This window comes from Passer domesticus, chromosome 6 (assembly GCF_036417665.1).
Source record: "Passer domesticus isolate bPasDom1 chromosome 6, bPasDom1.hap1, whole genome shotgun sequence".
Lineage (NCBI taxonomy): Eukaryota > Metazoa > Chordata > Aves > Passeriformes > Passeridae > Passer > Passer domesticus.
In genome coordinates, this window is record NC_087479.1 from 41,768,425 (window position 1) to 41,789,982 (window position 21,558).

The 21,558-nt window shown below is 38.5% G+C and overlaps 1 protein-coding gene and 1 long non-coding RNA gene across 10 annotated transcripts in view; both read left to right on the forward strand.

Moving 5' to 3' along the window:
• Window positions 1-1,004: 1,004 nt before the first annotated feature.
• LOC135302142 (uncharacterized) lies at window positions 1,005-5,056 on the forward strand. The gene is made up of 3 exons (XR_010363846.1): window positions 1,005-1,278; window positions 2,427-2,476; window positions 4,264-5,056. It is a non-coding gene; the product is annotated as an uncharacterized LOC135302142 (long non-coding RNA).
• Window positions 5,057-6,076: 1,020 nt separating this feature from the next.
• LRRC4C (leucine rich repeat containing 4C) overlaps window positions 6,077-21,558 on the forward strand; it is a 490,575-nt gene continuing 475,093 nt past the window's right edge. For 3 of the 9 annotated variants that reach the window (XM_064424962.1, XM_064424965.1, XM_064424961.1), the window contains exon 1: window positions 6,077-6,315. The gene's annotated coding sequence lies outside the window, so the exon portion shown is untranslated. Of the gene's footprint in view, window positions 6,316-15,543; window positions 15,646-16,032; window positions 17,619-21,558 lie in introns of those variants that run through there. The other 6 variants (XM_064424968.1, XM_064424970.1, XM_064424960.1 and 3 more) reach the window with 4 other exon arrangements.

A 21,558-nucleotide genomic window follows, 5' to 3' on the forward strand; every position in this document is an offset into this window, starting at 1 on the left:
CAGTCATAAATCACATTCATTTTTAAGGCCTTGAGGCACTACACAGAAATCAGTAAACACTTCTAGTATTAGCAGAGTGCTGTGTGTACTAAGTGTAGCAGGATAGAACAAAGTTAACTGGTTGGACTTCTGTTTGCAGAAGAATGTAAGAGAAATAGCAAAGACTCCAACTCTTCCACTAAATGTAACACATCATTTTTTATTGACCATCTTGAAGCATGAAAATCACTGTTTGTCTTGGGGAAATTATATTTGCTTATTTAAAACAATTTACTTGGAAATAGCTGTGAAACATTAAGGACACCCTGAAAAAGAGAGCTTTCTACTCAACATCCTGGCAGAATTATCTGATTCAGTGGTCAAATGAGTTTAAAATAATGGCCTTCAGAAACATTTTATTTGATTTACAGCAATTTTCTTCTCTTTTCAACTCTTAAAAAAACAACAGCATATTGATATAGTTTAATATCCCGTGGTTCAAAACAGTTCCAGGCATTCTACGGAACAGTCCTAATCTATAAAATATGGTCTTCTTCCTACAAATCATTACATCCATGAGTAATTTTATGTACAAGAGTTATTCCAGGGATTTGCAGGGACTCTTTACACCTCCTCCCTTAATCATTCACACAGTGTGTACACTAAAGGCACACAGGTAAATTCTTGTCTGAATAATGTATTAAATTAAAAGACTAGGGTGTTTAAAATTCACCTGTAACTTTCATAAAGGTACTGTGATTTTTTAAAGTCATACTGATTACAGGATGCAACAGAATTCATGCAGAAAGTAGAGAGCAACACTGAAAAAAAGAATGGAGAAACACATCTTGAAGTTGCCAGGATTTTTTAAACTGTGTGAATGATATTTCATGCCAACAGTATGAGGAGTGTAGAAATCAATTCTGTAGTAGCAGGACTATGACGACAGAGGAGGACAGCTGGATGTGACAAGCAGGAGCTGCTTAGAAAGAGAAGAAAGAGGGTTATTTAGTGATACACTTGACTGTGAGAGGCGGTTCCCCATATCAGTGCGTAAACCTGTTTGGAGTACAGATAGCTGATGCAGTGATGCTGAGCTGTGGCAGTGACTATGGAGTGATACTGTGGAATGATAGATGTGGGAGCTCTTGGCAGTAATTAGGGAAATTGGCAGGGCTTGGGGGGAAGAAAGCTGAAATCTATTGTGCACATAAAGAAGATGAAAACCTGTTGTTGGGAGGAATATAAGGGCTTTTATCTCCCGTAAGTAAGGAGGGAATTGAAAGCCCTCTGATGAAGGTAAGAACTTAGTGTCAGCGACTGGAGGATAACCTGAAGAATGACAATTTGCCAAGCTTGAACCTGCTGCCTTGCAGAGAGCTTGCCATTTGTAAATGAGAATCTTTCGACAGGGGAGAAATATAGAGGCAAAAATACAATTTGGTGTCTGCAAAGGCGGGTGTTACAGAGATTCATGAAAAACATTGGCAAAAAATGCAGTGTAAGGCTGAATGCTGTGATATTTTTAAGATGACTTGGAACTTAATCGAAATGAACCACAACAGTTCAGTTTTAGTTGCAATAATAATAATAATAAACATGGCAATGTACCTTAGAGTCATTCAGTCAACTTCCTCTGGAAATCTCATGCCAGTCACTAAATCCCTGTCACTGCTGAAATCTGCATTAAGTGAACCCTCTGTTGGACCTTAGGTCTCTGAAGTGGATAGGAATGTCCACGTAGATTGGAGTGTCAAATACTGAAAGAAAACACTGAACCCAAGAATAGCTCTGCTTGTTCGGGCCAAAGGATCCTCCTAATACTGTACCCCTAGTGAGTGGAGATAAGGGCAAGGTGGCTGGCAAACATAGAAGAGCCTGGACTCTGTTTGCTATTACTGTGTGAAATCAGGTTGCTTTCAATCACAAGTTAATGAGAAAAGTTTTTTATAGCTGTGGCCACACTTTACTGCAACATATGTACATTTTATTCACTCACATATAGTGTACTTAAAATAATTCATTTACCCTGTGTTTCTTACTTGAACATTCATCATTTGACCTGTTATTATAATGACTGTACTTTGTACTTGGATTCTTTAGGAAGTGGGCTGTAGGTAAAGTACCTTGTATTCTTTAGGTGTTTATATCTTATAAATTTCATTGAGAGTTAGACAACTAATTAGAAGGTACATGCCTGAAAACCTTTGATAAGTTAGGCCTTTGTTTCTGCAAACAGATGCTATACTGCTGATAGTACTGCAACAGAGTGCAGTTACATTGGATGCTTTTGTACATATGCAAGGAATTGTACCTTAGATAGATCAAGACCTTTTCTTTTTAATTGCCCTACAAAGTACTCTACAACTTTGTGAAGTTACCCAAGCTCAGCAGATCTCAGGTCTTCTCTAGCATCTTTCAGTTACCAATATTTGTCTTTTTTCAAGACACAATTCAAGGCAACATTTTCAAGATGTTTGTGGAAATACAGAACCAGGTAACTATAAATTAACAGAAAGGTGAAAAATAGATGCAAATAGCAATGTATTTTATATATTTCAATTTAATTTCTATACAGTGCATGTGTAGACTTCTTGATTAGGAAGGGAAGCAAAACACTTTCTTGGGTTAAAGTAACGATCTGTTTTCATGGCTATCTGAATGTCTTTGTCTCAGTAACACAAATACCCTCTATATTGCATTCCACAAGTCCAGATTGAAAATTAATCTCTTTGAAACTTTCTTTTTGTGTCCTACTTTTGGCTCCAGATAGAAAGTGTGTTTGAATAGAGATTTTGGGTTTTTTGGGTATATTTAGATGTACAAATCTGCCAAAACATGCTTGGTCTAAACGGTGATTCCCCAAGAAGGCTATGAGATTTTGAATTTTATTGCTGAAGTGAATCTACAGCTAAAATGGTTTCCTTGCCTCTTATGTGCAATTTTCTCATGGTTACACTGGGGAGCAGAACCTGATTGTATAATAAAATTTACTTAGTATGCAAAATTCTAGATATGCTATCAATGAAGGTGCTCAAATAGAATGTAATGGTGATGATGAGTGACAGATGAGAAACCAGCTCCCTCTTCTAAACCTGGACTAGCTCAATGAAGCCATTGAATTGTAGGGGTCCACTAATTTCAGAAATGCCAGTGATTGCTTAATTTGAGTAAATTCAGAAAAAAATCCAGCAAATACAGGTTTAAAAAATGCAAGTCATGAGCTTTCTCATGAAGGAACTGCTTCTGTGTTTCTTTTTCGAAGAATATGTTGTCTGTGTGATTCATAGAGCTGATGCACTGTGTGAACTCTGATGCCAGTGGCTGACTACCAGCAAGGTGCAGATGGGTTAGTTTAACTGACAGTGAAGTGCATACAGTGCTATGGATTCTCTCATGAGCAAAGCAGGATCAACTTGAAGAATTTTTACTATATCATGTTGCCAACTAAACCAATTTTCTAGTTGTTGATTTGATCATTCAGAGAGAAGGAAAACATGCAGAACAGACCAAACCATGAGGAAAAACTTGTTCCTTGCTTTCCCAAGGTTCATCTTAAGTCAAACACTGCTCCACCCCACCTCCTATGCCCAAATTTCATCAGTTTTGTTCACGTGTAGCTCCCCAATTCCTTTGGAGCGGAGATGGGAACCACAGGGTCCAGGATTAGCACACAACCATTCCTATCTTCTTCTCCTCTGGTGACTCACAGCTGGGGTCTCTCGAGGCTCTTTCTGCCCCAGGGCAGGTCACCCACTGTTGAGGTTTTGGGGTTGGTAAGTTGCTTACACCAGCACTGCAGCCATCTGGAATTGGTTGTGAGTGGCTTGGGGCAGTTCATGTCCTACTCTGGGCAGTGCTGCATCTCCTACTACTTAACTGGTTCAGGTGCAGTATGCTCTTCTACACTTTAACAGGAGCTGACCTATTTTTTAATTTTTTGACAGATATCTGGTAGAATTTCAGAAAATTTAATCAAGAAATTAAATTTCGGCTACATAGGGTGGCTAAACAGTAAAACACTAAGAAGGGCTGAAACACAAGTTTCAGTTGCTTGCTAATAGTGAGATTCTTTCTGCATCAGTGCATGGAAAGATGTTTAGGTGTGCAATGGGAGGTGCAGCTTCCTGGATGGATATAGGTTGTGACAGGAAGATAATATCGTAAAGATCTTATTTGGGGTTTTTTGAGAGTAAGAATGGTGGATGTCATAACTGCCGCTCAGGTGGCAATGTTTACTCTGAAAATTTGGTTCCTTTTAGTTCTTCCTCATTCCTTTTTCAGAATTGCTACTTGGGCTGCATTGTCCATCACAAAAGCAAATCTGGAGGTAAACTCTGAAATCCTTATGAAGACAATGGTGATATTAATGGAGACACTAGGATCAGGATCAAGGCCACTATGGCCAAGACAACAGCTTGCTGAAATGGCTATTTTAAAAGCCTGAGGTGAAACATATATAACAGTATTTTTCTTCTATGAAATAATAAGCATATTTCTCTTGTTAATGAGAAACAAAATGTTTCTGAACTTGAATTTTTCAACTGGGTGTATAGGGTTCCCCTTCCTCCCCTTCCCCCAGTTGCTATCCTACATTTAGACAACTATACAAAGATTTTCTTTTCATTTTGCAACATATGACAATAAATAAATACCCTTACTTGGATTAGAGACCAACAAAGATTACGCTAATACTTTTGAATTCAGGAGTATTCTTCAAATAAATCTCTTGATGTGTAAAAGAATATTTCTTCCCTCACTATCTGCATAAAATCTTCCAACAGTCCTAAGATTTTATATATTTCACTGATTTCTACAGTGACATTTTGATTATGAAACTTTTTCTGAAGAGAATTCTGAACTAAGACTATTTTTTTTAAGACAATTTGCCCTCAGTGATGTACTGGACTCAGGTATGCATAACTCTATTGTGCCTTAGTAGAAGGCAGTGGATGCAAAAATTCTTTTAGCATAACTATCTGCAGAAGTTATTTGGGCAGAGGTATTCTACCTTTCATTTGCAAGGGGCTAAAATATTTCTGCACAACTGCACTAACTCATTAAAATATGGCAACACCTCCACAAGTCTAAGCCCTCTGTGGCTTCCTACTCTGAGCACCTCAGTCCAGGTGCTCATTGTTATAGGATAACAATCAAGCCAGTGTAGTCACAGGATTAATCTTATGTGGCTCCAGGTGTGTTTATATGTAGGTTCACAGAAATAGCTGATAAATACAGTTTTATATCAGAAAGTATTAGAGTAAAAAAAAAAAAAAGCTTACAGCAGCTTATCAGTGGACCATACCTCTCAGCAGCACTTGCCTTATTCAGGGAACCAGTGCAGGTTCTGCTATTTGTGTGTGCACAAATAGCAGAAACAAATGTTTCACTGGGAAATTCTCTAAGCTTGTTAGGGAGATCATTTAACAGTGATCTCCTAAAAGAACAGAAATACAAGTTCTAAGAATGCCTCATTAGTACCAAGTAACATATGCATAACTGAAGTACATACAAGTTGTGATAACTTCTTAATTCCACATAATGGGAGAAGCAGAGGGCACAAAAATCTTGCCCGCTAAGCCACAAACGATGAGTAGCTCTAGTGCCCCACGCATTAAAGATTTCCTTGCGGTTTAGCTGGAGCTGTAGGAATAACCTTTGAGTGTTTTTATGCTGGTGACTGCATCACTCGCTTTTATTCTAAATGCTGCTAAACTTGCGGTTTTGCTGTGCCTGACCTTGCACCTTATTCACTGCAACTGTTTCAAGTGCCTTCCTGGGAACAGAATCACAAAGCAAAAGGCTTTTCCATGGGGTTTATCCTTAGACCCCCTGAGAGCTTAATGACTACTAATATTCCACTGTTATTTTCCCTGTTCTTGCCTTATAAGGAGGTAATATGGTGCCCATTTTACATATGGAACAGAGGTTCAGAACATTTCAGATTAAAAAATCAGAGCCAGGATACAAGGAGACCAGGATTTTAGATTTCATGCTCTTTGGCACATCCTAACTACCAGCAGCTGTGAGGAATCAGTGCCAGGCTGGTGGAGCATATTTGATGGTTGTTGCAACAATCACTGATCATCTGGGTGGGGGTAGGTGCAGCTTTTCAGGTGCTGCCTGGGAGGAGTCTTAGGAGCTTGTGGTGATAAAAGGAGTTTGAGGCAACATAGAATGGTTTTAGGATTTCTCCTCCCTGTGCATCTGTGAATGTCTGTCTAGTTCAGACCTACTACTACGGTTGTATTTTTTGGGGAAGGACTTCTGGCTCTGGGGAAGATACTTTCTGTGAAAACTGCTGAGAAGCACCTGAGGAGACTGAATGTAGGACTGGTGAGTAATGCATATGTGATGTTGTGTTTAAATTGCTTTTATCTACCTAATGGAATATACTGATTATGGAATGATGCACGGAAATGAAAAAGCTGGGTGTATAAAATTCTTCCTTTTCTTCAGGCATCTAAAGTGACTATGCTTAGGGAGCATTTATATGTTTTGCAGCTCTTTTCTGAGGTTAAATAACCTATGTTCAAAGGCTGTGCAAAAGTTTATTATGTTTGGTACAATGGGGTACACAAAATAACTTTGTGGAAATACCACATGAGAAAACACGTGCATTTTCTGTAAGAGGATACTGTCTGGGTTAATCACTTGGGCAGTGGGGAACCTAGTTTCTTCCTAGCTACGAGTTCTCTGTGTCCTCTAATTTTTATAGACGTACTCTAGTCCTTTGGACTTGTCTGACGTTTACTGTTTCTTTCCCTTGTAACATTTAGTGCAAATTCAGCTTTAAGTTCCTGCAGTTTTTGGTTCTTCTCGACTCCCTGTATTTCAGCCACTTTGGCCTCCATCCTTTGGTGGCCTAGCTGCTTGCTGAAATAATGCTCTGTTGAAGGAGTGTGAACAGGGTGCATTTAGGTTTTGCATGTTGTCTTACAAGTTTGTAATGCTTTCAAAATATGGACAGAAATTTTCTGATGCCGGGGTGTGCTGCTTGCTAAATAAAGAAATTATTCCAGAGTCCCAATATGCTAGAAAAATTCAGTAGATTAGCTGTTACACTGTGCTTAGCAAATCAAAGTAATTTTACTGCGATTTTTGCTTTTTGAAGTTGTGGAATTAATTTTTCCAAACTGTTTAGCCTGAAGGAGGTTCTTGACAGACGATGTATAATCCAGAAGTGCTACAGTTCTGTAAAATTCTCAACTCTTAATGAGAAAGTATTTCTAAAGTTTTTTTTACTTTTGTTTAGAGTGAATGTTATAATCAAGTAACCTTCATTATGCATGGTAAAATCAACACCTTTTTAACAGTTTGGTGCATTATCCTTTTGAAAAGGAAAATAAAAATTAATGTTTTCTTGTTAGAGTCTTTCTAATACTCCAAGTGGCAACAAAATCCTTGGTTTTCTTCTTTACTCACGTGTTTTTGGAAAACCCCACCAGCTGTTTGGGTTTTCTCAGTTGGCTCATGGAAACTATCACTAGAAAAGAGCTAATTCATTTAGGTCATCTAATGCCTCTCACTTGCTTAAGATTACTCACCATTGAACTCTTTTGTCCAGTTTCATTTCAAGTGAGAGTTATGGTATTTCTTCTGGATGACAATTCCAAAGTCGAAAATAATCTGATTATCATGCAGAGTTTTCTGTTTTACAATCTAAACTTTTATTTATTTTAATTTCATCTAACCTTTCTTAGTGAAAGCTTTTTTATTATGTAAAATAGCTTTCCTGATTAGAAGTCAGGGTATGTTTATTTTGTTTCTATATGTTTACACATGCTTCTAAGAGTTATGTTTCCTGCCAGCCTTTTGTTTCCAACTAAAGGATCTAAATAAAGTTAATATTTAAGGAGGTTTTCTCTTCTTACTCTTGAATTAATTCAGGCAACTTATCATATGTTTTGTCTCACACAAATTATTTACAGTTTAGGTTAAATTATGAATAGCTTGTATTTATTTGTTTTTGAGCCAAAATCCTGGGACAAACTGCCCAGGCAACTGGCAACCACCTGACCCTACTGAATTTTCAAATGCATGTGAGTTGTTTTTGATGAATGTTATAAATAGAGTAATGTGCTATTGAAAGAAGTGAGTTTTGGTTGGATTGTTTTGAGGTATTCTAAACAAGGCTATTTTTACAAGTTTCTCTAAGATGTTTACTTCCTCTCTTGTTTTGTAGTTTGTGAAGTCTTTAATTGTGCTTTGTCTCTTGCTTAATCCTTTTATCTTCTATTAATGTGAAAGCAATATTTGTTTTAGTTTTATAGGGGTTTCACCTTCAGTCACAAATTTTCAGGCTTGTCCCATCTCTCCCTTTGCTATCCCCTCCCTGTGCCTCAACATTTTCCTGTTTTGGTTTTCTGTCCTACAGTTCCACTCCAGTCAATGTCTTCTGGTATTATTTCATTCAAAGATATCACTACTCTAATTTCACAGAACATAGGGAGAAGTTTTTCTGTAGCAGCTTCTTTCTTCCCACCCCCTGATCTAATTTTGTTTTCTCTCTCACCCATGGCAGAGAGAACAGGCTCGCCAAAATGGTGGGTAGGAGGGAGCTCATACCTGTAAGAAACAGGGCAGGAGATCTTTCTCCTTTTTAAATGCCTTTATTAAAAAAGAATCAGCTCGGGTGAAGAGAAACCGGTGGGTCGTGCCCACACTGCTGGTGCTCCCAGGACTGGCACGGAGGAGGAGGGTGATACAGCTGTGTTCACTGGTCTGCAGGCAGAGCTGGGGCTTGCGTCCTCACGGGAGAGTAGAAGATTCCACTTTTTCGGTCTAACATTCCAGGCCCTCTCTCTAGTTAACATCTTTGAGGTTAGGGTGAGAAGTAAAAAGGATCTTAGCAGATACTGGATTAAGTTCCTCATCTTTAGACATCACTTCGGTCTCTTAATTTCATGTTGGCTCGTTGCTTTTAGGGTTTTTTTTCCCTGGAAAATCTCAAAATCTGATGAAATGCATTCTCATCTGCATATTAGCTCTGATGTCGCTCTCCTTCCCCTGCTACTTGCGGGGTCTGGTGTCACTCCCTAGCAAGCATCAGGGGGGACAATGGCTAAACACCAACTATTAACAGGTAATTGAAGAACAATAGGTGGCTGCAACATGCGGGTAACCTTCAATTCAACAGCAACTGGTTCAACTTGTTTAATTTTGCAACCTTAAAAAAAATTGACAACTTTTTACTCATAACAATACCCATTTCCATCCGTTTTCACTACTTGTCCAAAATATATTTCATGGACCCTTTCAGGCTCTCTTAATTATGCTTTCAGTAATTGCAGCTGTCTCCAAAGCAAGCAGGTGTCAGGAAAATCCACAAATGCCGGAGGTTTATGTCTAAAGAGGAGACAGGAGTCCTGCAACTTCATTTGAATAAAGGGAGAGAGTTCACTGAGGAACATGCCTGTGGGATTTTCTCTCTGGGTTTTGGAGGGTGCAGCCTCCTTTTATCCTAAGCTGTCATGCATGTTGCCCTCTTCCATTCCCCACTGGCTGAGGTACCAGGAAGGTACAGCCTTCCCAAACCCCCTACCCCATATCTGCCCTTGAACCTACCATTTTATTCCAAAATTCAGAAACTCGGGGCTCTACAGAGTCTTGTCTGTTTCAGGAACCAAGCTGCCTGGGCTCTGCAACAAACTGGCTGCCCAAAGTTAGGAGCGACATTAGGACCCATTTCGCACCTTCATCCATCAAATTGTTTTGAAAGACATTAGCACTCATCTTTCCTATCACAGGGGATCAAGGTAGAAATGGGGTTTGAATATTTGTATGGACTGCAGTACAGGGAAACCTTAATCTCTGCATCATCCAGATCAAGTAGATACAGAATAAAAGCTGTTGAGCAGGACAAATCATGCTCCTGCTCTAGACTGACAAAGAATATGGAGGTAACATTAATAAGAACAGGTGATGAACTTTTTAAAGCGCTTTTCTCTAGGGTTAAACTTCAAAGTTGTTTGTTTTTTTTTTTTCTCCTGGTTGCCACCAACAGGTCATTGAACCCTTTAGATTTTATATGGAGCTTATCTATTTGCATAACAATATATATGGCAGGGTACATTCTGTAATGTGATTGCAGAGTAATCGTTGTTAATGCTCTGCTAATACTAAACACAAACACCTGCATGAAATGCATCTGTCTGAGCTACTTGCTCAAGCACTTCTGGGCCTGGGAGAATTTGGTCTTCTACTCCCAAATAGAGGTACCTGAAAGAAAAGAAATTACAGTGCCCTGAGGTATATCAACTCTTGCAGACCTTGACTATAAAGGGAGTCTGAGAGAACAAACTTGCGTATAGGTACAGGACCACAAGTGAAAGGACTCCTGTCTTTAAGGGAGGTTAAATGCTCTTTTTTTTCTGAGACAAATAACAAAGAAAAAAGCAAGCTGGACTTAAGTCCAAAACGTTCTCTTATGTGTAAGCTTTACTTATGCTAAATTTTAAGCTATCTTTTGCTGTCTGTTGCCCATGGTGATATGTAGGTGTTAGTATAAAGAGGAAAGGAAAATCTTGTGCAAAAAATGTTTCACTGCACGTGAGGGACATGGCTATAATGTGTGATGAAAATTGATTAATGGGAAAATGAGTCATTGAAGTCTAACAGTCTCTATCAGTATATGTTTTTGAGGGAATAGAACTCAGTGCTCATGCAGTGGTTCTTTACAACATTAACTCTGAGGTCTTTTAAGCTCTGGAACTGTCTTGCTTGAACAGTGGGGTCTCCATTACTTTTCAAACTTTAAAATTAGACTGCAAGCTGGTGAATGTACATTAAAGTGCAGCAATTCAGAGGTTTACTTAGTTGAGAGAATGGACATTGTAGATCTCATTCCTTGATCAACCTAAACATGTAACTATTTTGTTCTTCAGGCTTTCTACCTTAATATGCCAGCTTCATTTGTCATGGAGCACAGGACTAATCTTTATGCTCTTAAAATTACTGTTGTGTTTTATTAATGTTGATCTTAATTGTTTAAGCATCTCTGTTTTGAAGTGAAAGTAGCTTCTATTTTGCAAATGTTGCAGTAGTTGTTCATCTCTTGATTGCTCACAAGCCTTTGTCTCCACTGTGAAGTGAAATGTCTTACTTCTGAATATAATTAAAACTCACAAAGGCTGAGCTCTTTGTCCTTTCTTTGTATCTTGAAATTTTTTTTGTTTTGATTGACTATAATTTGTTTCTGCATGCCAACGAAGTTTAATGACTTTAGTGTCAGGTTGCAACTTTGTAAATATTCTAAAGTAACTTTGCAAAATACTGCACAGTCAGAAACATGCTAGAAGACATTTTGAACCTCCCAATTATCTTGGTAATCTGCTACAGTGTTTGGATACACACAGAAAGAACACCTTTGTGACCAAAGAGAACCAATTTTCTGCTCATCCTGATATTTGCCTTCTTTAGCAATGTTAGTCCCACTACTGCTCAAACTGGTTTGCTCAATTCCTGTATGGACAAATGAGACTTGAAAGGAAACCTGGAGTTGTGGCTAGAGGGAAAATGACAGTCTCTGGAGAGCAGGAATATTGATGAAACCATACCTCAGGCATTCCTAATTGAAGTCAGAAAACTTGAGTCAGTGTAAATAAAAAACTGCTAATGGTCACAGGTAGTACAGAGAGGTTAGTCAAAGCTCCTGGACAACTAAAGCATTTGAGAATTGAAATACTGATTCAAGATAGGTGTCCAATCACAGCTTCCAATTTTTCTCTTTTATTTATTTTTTTTAACCTGAATATATGCTAAGTTAAAGGTCATCAGAAGAGTTATGACCAAATCAAAAAATCAAATTAAAATATTCTTGCTGCTTTGAAAATAAAAATCTTCTAGAGAATTTAAATATTCTAGTGCAATACCCTGATCTTTTTAGATTCAGTATTTCTTTAGTATAGGATAAATAAATCCAGGGTGTTTAACTTCAGGAACTTTCATCTTGTTTTGTAAACAGTGGTCAGTATTTAAGACTACCTGTATATACCAGCAATCCAGATGTTTTTAGCAAGTGTTCAATGATGTGAGAATAAATATTACTTTAAGTCTTTTTTCACTAAAAGGCATAGTGCACACTTCTTGCAACCCATCTCTCTAGAGGGAGGAAGAGATACAATGGCTGCAGAGAAATGTATGTAAATGTAAAAAGAATGCTCATATTAGCTCAGGCTGAGGGTCTGTGTATTAGAGTATTCTCCTTGCAGCAGTAGCTGCTGAAGGACAGAAAGAAGGAAGGACAGAAAAGTACTTTATCTGCTTCTTTGACCAGAGAGGAAAAAATGTAGTTTCCTTTGGAAAGGGAGTAGAAGTGTTGTGGGGGAACAGGTATATATCAGAATATAAACAGCTGTGTAGAATTTCAGTATTTGGAGTCTGTAGGCATAGGTTTTTGAGATAGATATATATTTCTCATGAGCTGAACTTCTGAAACAGACTTTGTCTTTCATGCTTTCTAACAAGGCTTTAAAATTCTTTTCTTTGAAGGAAGAAAGATAAAAAAACATGTACTTTTTTACTTCTGATTTTTCGTTGAATTGGGGTTTTTTTGTATAAGATATTAGGGTTGGAAAATCTGTCTTTAAATAATAGCATCCAAATAGCACAAAAACAAGGTGATTATGATTTGTATTTCAGCATTTCAGAACTAATCTGAAATTACAGGCTTGAGGCACTGAATTAAAGTTTTTAGGTAGAAGGTTGGAGTTTGATTGGAAATAAAAATACCCACAATGTAAACTAGTCAATTTTTCAAAGTAGTTGGTTAGAAAAAAGCAAACTGCCACTATATGAAAAGCCAGTTTATTTTAGGGCAGTAAATAATGAAATATAGTACTTAGTGTGTTTCTCAAGTTTCTCTGAGGAACTGACTTGAGTTGCTCCCTAGATTGAGACTGTGAGTTTTAAGATATAAAGAACATGAAGAATCTGTTTGTAGTGGTTTTGCTCTTGTACTTTTTCCCTGGAGGAAAGGTTTAGGATGATACTATTACTATTACTCATATGTCTATTGCAACAGTAAATGCATAGACCCTGACAGACAATTGCCTGCAAGATTCTTGTAAAAGTAGAAATCTGTTTACGACTGGTCTTGAATATAAGCTTTGCAAATATTTCACAAGTTGGCTGGGATTTGATTTTTCGTTTCTCCAGATAATACATTCTCTTCTTTGCTTTTCCACTTTCTTTCACTGTTTTCTCCTGAAAATATTTGTGGTTAATAATAGGCTTCACAGCTCCCAGGAGAAAGATCCTTGGTGACTTTTCCAAAAACCTCAGTATTGCGCAGTTTAGCTCTGAAGTTTTCTGAAGTCCAGCAGTGCCAGTGGATGCTGGGCTTCCTTAGGAACAGCTGCCACTGCCCTCTAGCAGAGGCAGGAGAAGCTGCATGTGCTGCTTCACAGTCCTTGTGGTTTTGAGGCCAGTGTATACATTTACAGCATCCATTGATCCTGACTTTGTTAGGATTATGCCAAGCCAAATGGTGGATGAGAAACTGGTGTATGTTTTCCTCTGGTGATTGTCAGTAGTGTGCACTCTGGCAGCTGTAACTCTTCAAACTTCATCAGCCAGAGGTGCCTGGTTGTGCTGGGTGTCAGCCTCAGCCTGTCTCCAGGGGCCTCTCAGGTCATCTTTCACCCCTGCTATGATCTTGCTAACGCTTTCTCAGTCAAATCAGACTCATGATTATTATTATTACTTCATAAAGGAACTAAAACTTAAGAGGAAACAAGGGAACTGGTTGCAAATAGCATATGGAATTTGAGGTTCACTAAATCAAATGATGCCAATAAAATGAAAAAGTGAAATATTGCAAAAATATTTGGGGGGCTTTTAGAGGGTTTTTTTTGTGTGGGAGTATGTGTGCTGGGTCAGTACTTTCTCTGTTAAGGGCTTTGCTGAGCAATAAGCTTGTGTTCTTCACTTGTGCTGAATTTCAGAAGTTTTCAGAGTGATATTGATATTAACTGACAGGTCATCAAATTCAGCTGAATGAGGTGAGGGCCAGAGTGAGGGGGAGCTGAAGTCAAGTTTGGTTTTTGTTTTTTTTTTCCCTTGGGAGGTAGGATGGGGGAAGGGAATGGTATATCTACCTGGTTTATATTGCATTGTAAACTGCCTTTGTTTTAACCATAATGGGGGAACATAAAGATGCTTGTAGGACTGCAGTAATCTGGAGAGTGATGAGATGACCCAAGTGCAGCCTGTGTTTTGGGGGGGGGGGGGGGGGGGGGAAGCAATATCAAAAAGCAAGAAAAACCTCTTGAAGTGCAAATAATGTTTTTCTTTTGATTAATGTGAAAGAAATTAGCAGGTAGTATGACTTTAAAATGACATAAGGGGAGGTAAGATAAGACAAAAGTCTTTGCCTGCACCTTTGGGATTATGATGAAGACCATATGGAAAATACCAACTTGCACAAAATTTAATCTTTTTTCTACCCTCTTCTTTAACATGTATTCTGTGTCATGGAAATTAGAATGCAAGTCAGTTTAATTACTTTTGCTGTTGTTCCAGTCCCATGGATTGTAAATATTAGATTTATGAATAGATTTAATTAGCTCTGGAGCTTTTTTAATATACTCAAGCAATTCTGATTGCACCTAGAAAAAAGGTCATGGAAAAAGCTGTCCACAATGGACTTTGGTCTAGACATGAGGTCTTCCTTATGAAACCTTTGCTGACTAGTTAGAACTATAAATGCTATATTGCTGATGAAGTTATTAATTTGAGAGTACCAAAATTATTCATACCAGAGTCTTAAAAAACAGAACATGTCATTAGCTTCATTAGTATGTGTTCTGGGATTATATGCTTTCAAAGTAGGAAGTGTTGGTGTAATGCTATACTCCTGTGGCATTTTGGTCACTGCATGAGGTGGAAAAGGTTAGTGACGAGTGTTTGACTGAATAGAGCAAAGTCAATATGAAGGGCAGGTAAATGCATCAGGGCCTCTCAGCATGAGGAAATGAGTCCAGGCTGCTTATGAGAGAAGACTATGAATCTGTGAGTGGCCTACTAAAATGTGCAGAGCACTCCTGTCTCTGACTTTGCACTCCTTGTGGCACAGATAATTGAAGGTTGGCACAATGTACTTGGGAAATGCCACCATTTGTTTCTCTTGATCTTATGATGATCAGTGACAGTGACCAACGCAGGCAAAACTTTGGCTAGATGGATCTGCAGTCCAAGCTGCTGTGGCTGCTCATGTTCATATGTGGATAGGCATGTTTATATTTGTGGATGAGCAAGAATCCTGTCCAAGATCCACAAGCCAAGAAGACAGCCACATAAGATGTCATGCAGTGTTTGGGAATAGGATTGAGGGTGAAGAAAGGATAGGGTGAAGAAGCAAAATAATTGTAGCAAAGAAAAAAGTTACAATTTACTAATTTTCCTGTTGGTACAGTGGGCTTTTATATAAAGAAATCATTTTAGATATAAATTATACAGCAATTTAAGCTGAAAAAGTGAACAAAAACCCAAGTGGCTATGTGTCATTTGTGAAACAGTGCAGGTCTTCCATCTGCTGAAACTGTCCTACATTTCTCTTTCCAGGTATCACAGCCTCCTTCTCGTGCTGTGTGGCTTTGCAAGTTCACTGGCTGTTAAAACTGCAGGGTTTGCTTAACAGTAGAAGAGTTTTACTCCATGTTGGTGGTAAATATTGTGGCCACAGTGCTTATGGATAGTGCCCTGTTACATTGCAGTCCTTTGTGCTACAGTAGCGGTAACAACTGCCATGGTCAGTGCGCTCAGGCTGCTTTGCCAACTACCCTCTGGCTGGTGTACCTAAATCTCCCCAGAGCACTTCCACCGTGTTCAATTACAGTGTGGTTGCTAAAGCTTGTGGTGGTAGCTCTTTCTGTGATATGACACACCAAACTCATTTCATGTAGCTCATTCTTTAGGGAGCTCTATCAAGTGTATTTGGCTGCCCAGACCCATGAACTGGTTCCTTAACAGTCCCTCATAGTTATAATTTACTGTAGTAATCCCAGAGCTGCTTCTGAGAAATGGTTTATTTTTGCTTTCATGTTTCTGAAGGGGTCTCAATCTTCAGTCTCCTGAAGGAGTCTGAAGTGTCATCTGCTGCAAAAAGCTGAAATTATGGATGACAAGTGAGACAGCAGCGTTTGCATTCTCAACCTGATGCAGAGGGTCTGAATTACCAGTGGGAAAGCAAAGACAATATAACGGTTTTCATATTTCATGAGTGAATTACAGCTAGGACTTGTACTTACCACAGCAGAATACTCAGGTTTGTGAACCAATGCAGGTCAGTTATTTAGGCAATACGTGGAAAATCTGTTTTGGTTCTTGGACTGAGAACTTGAAACTCATTTCATAAGTGAAAGGTTTTGGCAAAGCAATTCTCACTAAAGGAGGGAATTTCAAGCACCTTCATAAATGCAGTGCTGGATGTCTGCCTCTACTGACATTCTATTTTTTTCTTTTCCTGCCAGAAGTCTTTTATTTTCTAAAAATATTTACTTGACTCTGCATATCGCTGCCTAATCTAAAGATGGATAATCAAGTGCTGATTTTAAAATCCCAACTGGTTCAGGATATAAGAATGACTTTTAAAACATTGCTAAAATGATCTGTTTGGAACAAATTTTCTAAATGATTATGCTCTTCTGGCTGGTTTCTACACTACCAACCCCCCACTCCCTCCCCCTATAACCACTGCTGCCATCCTAATCTTCTAGACCATTTAGTGCCCTCCTCTTATCCTAAGTAAAATACAATTGCTGGCTCCGATATTCATTAGGTGATAATCCAGATTAATTCAGACTTTGATGTAGAAACAAGTCCCATTTCAGCTGCCAAGAAATCCAGATCGCCCCATGGAAAATGCACACACACATGCACGTACACACACCCGCACGCAGTATGTAGAATGCCTTAAAGAAACTGTAGCTAACCACCTTATTAGTATTCCTCCCTCCTCTGTGTTTCACTTGCAGCAACAGAGGGCTGAGCAAAATGCAGTAGAACAGGGACAGAGACAGAGCTGGCAATCATCTCGGTGCAGGCTGCTGAATGTAGGGGGTGGGGGGGATGCAGCAAAGCAAGATTAATAACCTTGCCATAATCCTGTGCACCCTGGAAGGAGATACCTCCGGTGACTGAGCGGCTCTTGTCTTGATTAATTGGACTGAGTGAATGAGTGGCTGGCAATCCACCTGGTTTGGAGGCGACCCCCTGGTTTTGCTGCTCTCTGAATCCTCTACCCATCTGGGAAGGTAACAGTGAGACATACCATCTGCAGCACACACAGCAGCTATTGGAGGCTACTACTGACAGTTTGCACTACAGTTTTTTGGTGAGCAAGAAGCCAGGTATATTGTACAGTAGGATATTTCTGTGCTCAAGCTACTGAATTTCACAATCTGGTCCTTCAGCAACCCCCTACGCTCCCTTTCCAATTGCCTCTGAGTTCTGGGTTTACTTTTGGCATAATCTTCTGGACACGTTTTGCTGGGGATGGAAGTGCAGTAAATGGAACCTCTGAAAACTAATTGTTTTGCTTGCGGGTGACTCGAGAAATAAAAAAGCTAGAAGAATCACATCCACTTGGAGGAATTTAAATTTCTCTCTGAGAAGTTTATAGAGGGACTGTACTAAAGGTAAGTGCAGGGGGTTGTCTACCCCTTCTGTTTCCTTGTTTGTTTCCTGCTTTCTTGTTTAAAGTAAGGGAAAAAGGCTATAATGTTAGTACTGGGTGCATACAGAGTGTGGTGTTTGTAAAGTCTGTGCTTGTAATTTGCATCTCCTTTTTACTTCCTTTTCTGCTTTTTTTTTTCCTTCCTTCCCCTGCCATTTGCACAGTAAAAATGCTTGCAAAATAATAATCTATACAGCTCCTCAAAAATGTTAGTTAAATAGCACTATAAAGCTCCTTTTATTTCAAAGGTATTAGAATTTCTAGGAAGAGAAATCTTTTTATTAAACAAGCTAAAATATTTGGGAAGTATCTCAAATGGGAAAGAAATATAGCTTGTACAGTATCTTCAACAGAAGCCTCCATATTTTCATAAATCTTGTCTAGTTTTTTGCTCTGCATTTCAGTCAGCTCTGGAATGATGAATATGTAAGTACAAAGCTGTTTCTGCTGCTGTTAGCCAAAGGAGAAGGTAGCAGAATAGAAATTTGTGAATTTGTGCATCCACTTACATGAAGTTCATCTGTTTGCTTCTCATTAACCTTTTGAATGCTGCTTCCTTTTTTTTTTTTTGGCTACAAAATTTATGCAATATGCAAGACCAAACAGTAATAACTCTTATGGTATAAAGTGCCAATCACAAATGGGTTTTTGTGGGCCATTAATTTTTGGGATGGGGGTGCTACTAAGCACTCAGGTGACCAAAGTAAATGCTTCATCTGGCATGGTTCATTGCACTCTAGAATTTCTGGAGATCTATCAGTTGTATTGCTCTGGTGCTACTCAGTATTTAAGCCTGGCACTTTGCCTCCCCCTGCACCCCTTCCACCAATGCAGTTTCTACTGTAACAGTATGACTGTTTTAGCATTTCCCATCATTCCATTAAATAATAGAAGTAAAATACCATTGCACTGCAATAGAATCAGAGCTCTTGTTGAGCTTTTTTTTTATTGCTGCACTGATAGTACTTAGCATTCCCAAGGAGGTAAGCAAACCATCTGTAAATACATCTCAAAGATGCTTCATTCTCCAGGTGCAATTGCTAGGTACTCATGACTTTTCGTTTATATGAATTTGAATGACTAATATTGAAAAATATCTCTTTAAAATACTGCATAGCTGAATACGTACTGTAAAAAGACAGGGATCAACATAGAGTTCTACTGAGTAACCAGATGTTCAGGGGCTTCTATATGTGTGTATGCAAAGAAAAGGGGAATTGCATCAGATTTGTAAATACAAAGACACATCAGATAGGATGATCTGTTTGGTACAAAGAAGTATAATGACCCTTGTAATAGATCCTGTGTTGTAAAGCTAAAAACTTAATGAAAAGGCTCTGCTTCAGAGTAATCAAATCACTTTATGTTATTGCATCCTGTCAGTCAGTCCCTCTGTTTCCCACTGGTTTTGCATAATAGCTTTAAAGATGGATTAAGGAAGAAAGGAGAACTGGTTATAGGTGTGTTTCCCCTCATTTTCTGGAAGTGATGCTTCTGTGTTGCATGTGCATTTACTGTATATGATTATGACAACCAGATCTTTCTGGGCAGGATGCAGTTTTCCACAGTTTTCCCACATTGTACTTTGCTCAAGCCCCAACTGCGTGTTGCATCAAAATCTTACTTCACTAGGCAATAAGCTGTGTTTGAGCTATGGGGAACAGTATCTGTGTACTGAGGGCCAAACTTATGATTTTTAGAGCATTACCCTGGGTTTAGAATTGAAGTACTGAATGAGACTACCAAAGCAGAGATGTTTCTGGATGAAAGCAGGGGACAAATGTTCTGCCTGGAGATGAAACTTTAATCTTCTGGCAAAAAGGACGACATGTTTTTCTTCGCTTCTGTTTCTGTATATTCTGATATATAGAATAAAATTTAGTAGTGTTGCCTTAAGCCGAGTAGAAGAGCAGTAGCCTGTGTACTGGAAAAGAAGTATGTCATCACTCTTTATGGTGTCCAGGTGTTTTTAATCATCTGTTTTTATGTAGTCATGCTTTTTCATTATCTCCTTATATTGCAGACTAAAGCAAATGCTGGTTATTTGGCATTTTAACAGGCTCACTGAAAAGCAAACCTTGTGCTTCTCTTCCCATGTTCCCCCAGTTGTGTTGGCTTAGTAGATTTTCATTAGAACTTTTCTGGATTTTTTCTTCTGGTTTCTTAATTATACTGTCACCCTTGCTGTTTTTGGGGTTATTTTGGTACCTCTTATATATGACATTGTATGCAACATACCACGTTATTGCAAGATCAATTTTGTTTTCTGATACTCTTGTTATTCTCATGGTAAGAATGGAAATTAATAGCACTCAGTTTTGTCAGGTTTTATGTGGGAAGAGGCTTTAGCACCAGTTGAACCACATGGGGTTTTTTTTTCTTTATAAAAAACCTAAATCAGTAGTCAAATCTATAAAGGAGTATTGTTTCCTTTTAGTGATCCTTGAATTTGAATTGCATTTCATAGTGTAATGCCCCACATGCCTTCAGTCTCATCTAATGTGTAAAATGCTTTCTCCTCTGTACTCTTTGGCTGCCTGTGTGAGCTCAATCCACAATGCTTTGTCCATCTTGCTGGAATACGACAGGAAGGTCTGCACAGATCTTGCAGTAAGTGTGTCATAGGTAAAGTGTCTCAGTAGGAGTATTTGTACAGTGAGGTTCTCATGAGCTGAATTGTCTAAATGTTATTTTAAGAGGAAATGGAAGATAACAGATATTTTTTTTCACTTAGTTCCAGTAATTGAGCAGCTTTCTTTTCTTGTTGCTGAAGTCAGCCAACCAGGCACTAACCTTCTCCAGCACATGTTTCTGTGTTTCTAAGACCCAGGGTACTTGACACGTGAATTCTTTCTTTCTTCTAGAACAAGCTGGGCTGACAACTGGTAAGGAAACCTTGAAGCAGTACAATGGCATGGGAGTGATAGGAGGATGGGAGAGAGATGTACCAGCAATTCCAGGACTTAAACCAAAAGAACAAGTTGTGTGGGAAGGCCGAACACGTCATTTTGATTGCTGACTCACTGTGTTGGTGTGCAATATTATCTTACACTAATGTGATGATGCTGGCCTGGTTTTGAAATTAGGAGGCAGAAAAAAAGTAGTTTTTCAGGAACACATTGCTTATGAATGTGTACTACTTTTACAAATATTCTGATCACTGGAAATTCCAGCAGGTGGACTTTGGGTTCTTAACTCTTTGGAAGAATTAATTAAAATTAATTTTTTTTTCCACTTGAAGAAAAATTAAGTTACAAATACATCCTTTGAATTGACAAGTTAAGTGAATGAAGTAAATTATATTCCACACCACCCCCACTCCCCCACACCCCTTCCTACTTTCTCTTTTACTGTTCTTCCCATTTATTTTCATTCTGTGTCAAAGGATAAGGTTTAGGAGTGAAGGAGACTCCAAAATTCCTTTTCCTAGGCTAGCAAGCAAACATGGTAGGTAATACGCTGCTTAAGAGTCTTGAATCTAAAACAAATTAATTGTAATTTCTAAAACCAATTTCAGTTTTCATTGTTGGAAGTGTGAAAATGAAGTTTATTTGGGAGATTTGTTTCATTTTTAGCTTGTTAAAGAGACAGTTAATGGCGTTGTTTAGGGAAGACCACCATTGCTGTGTTATTTATTATTTGTCTTCTCACAGATTGAGGTAGCTAAGAAGGCATTCTTTAATAGTAAGAGTTCCTCATATTTTTTCAAATTAGTGTGGAAGTTCATGTACTCTTGAGTTGTATAACAAATTTTCAAAATGAGAGAATAATTTTATTTAGACATTGTAGCTTTCAGGAGTGGCCCAAAAGAGTAATGTTGAGAGCATGGTGTATATATACAGGTGGGAATCTGCTTCCAGAGGTTGTTACTTCTTGGATTGCTCAGATAGTGATGGTGAAGA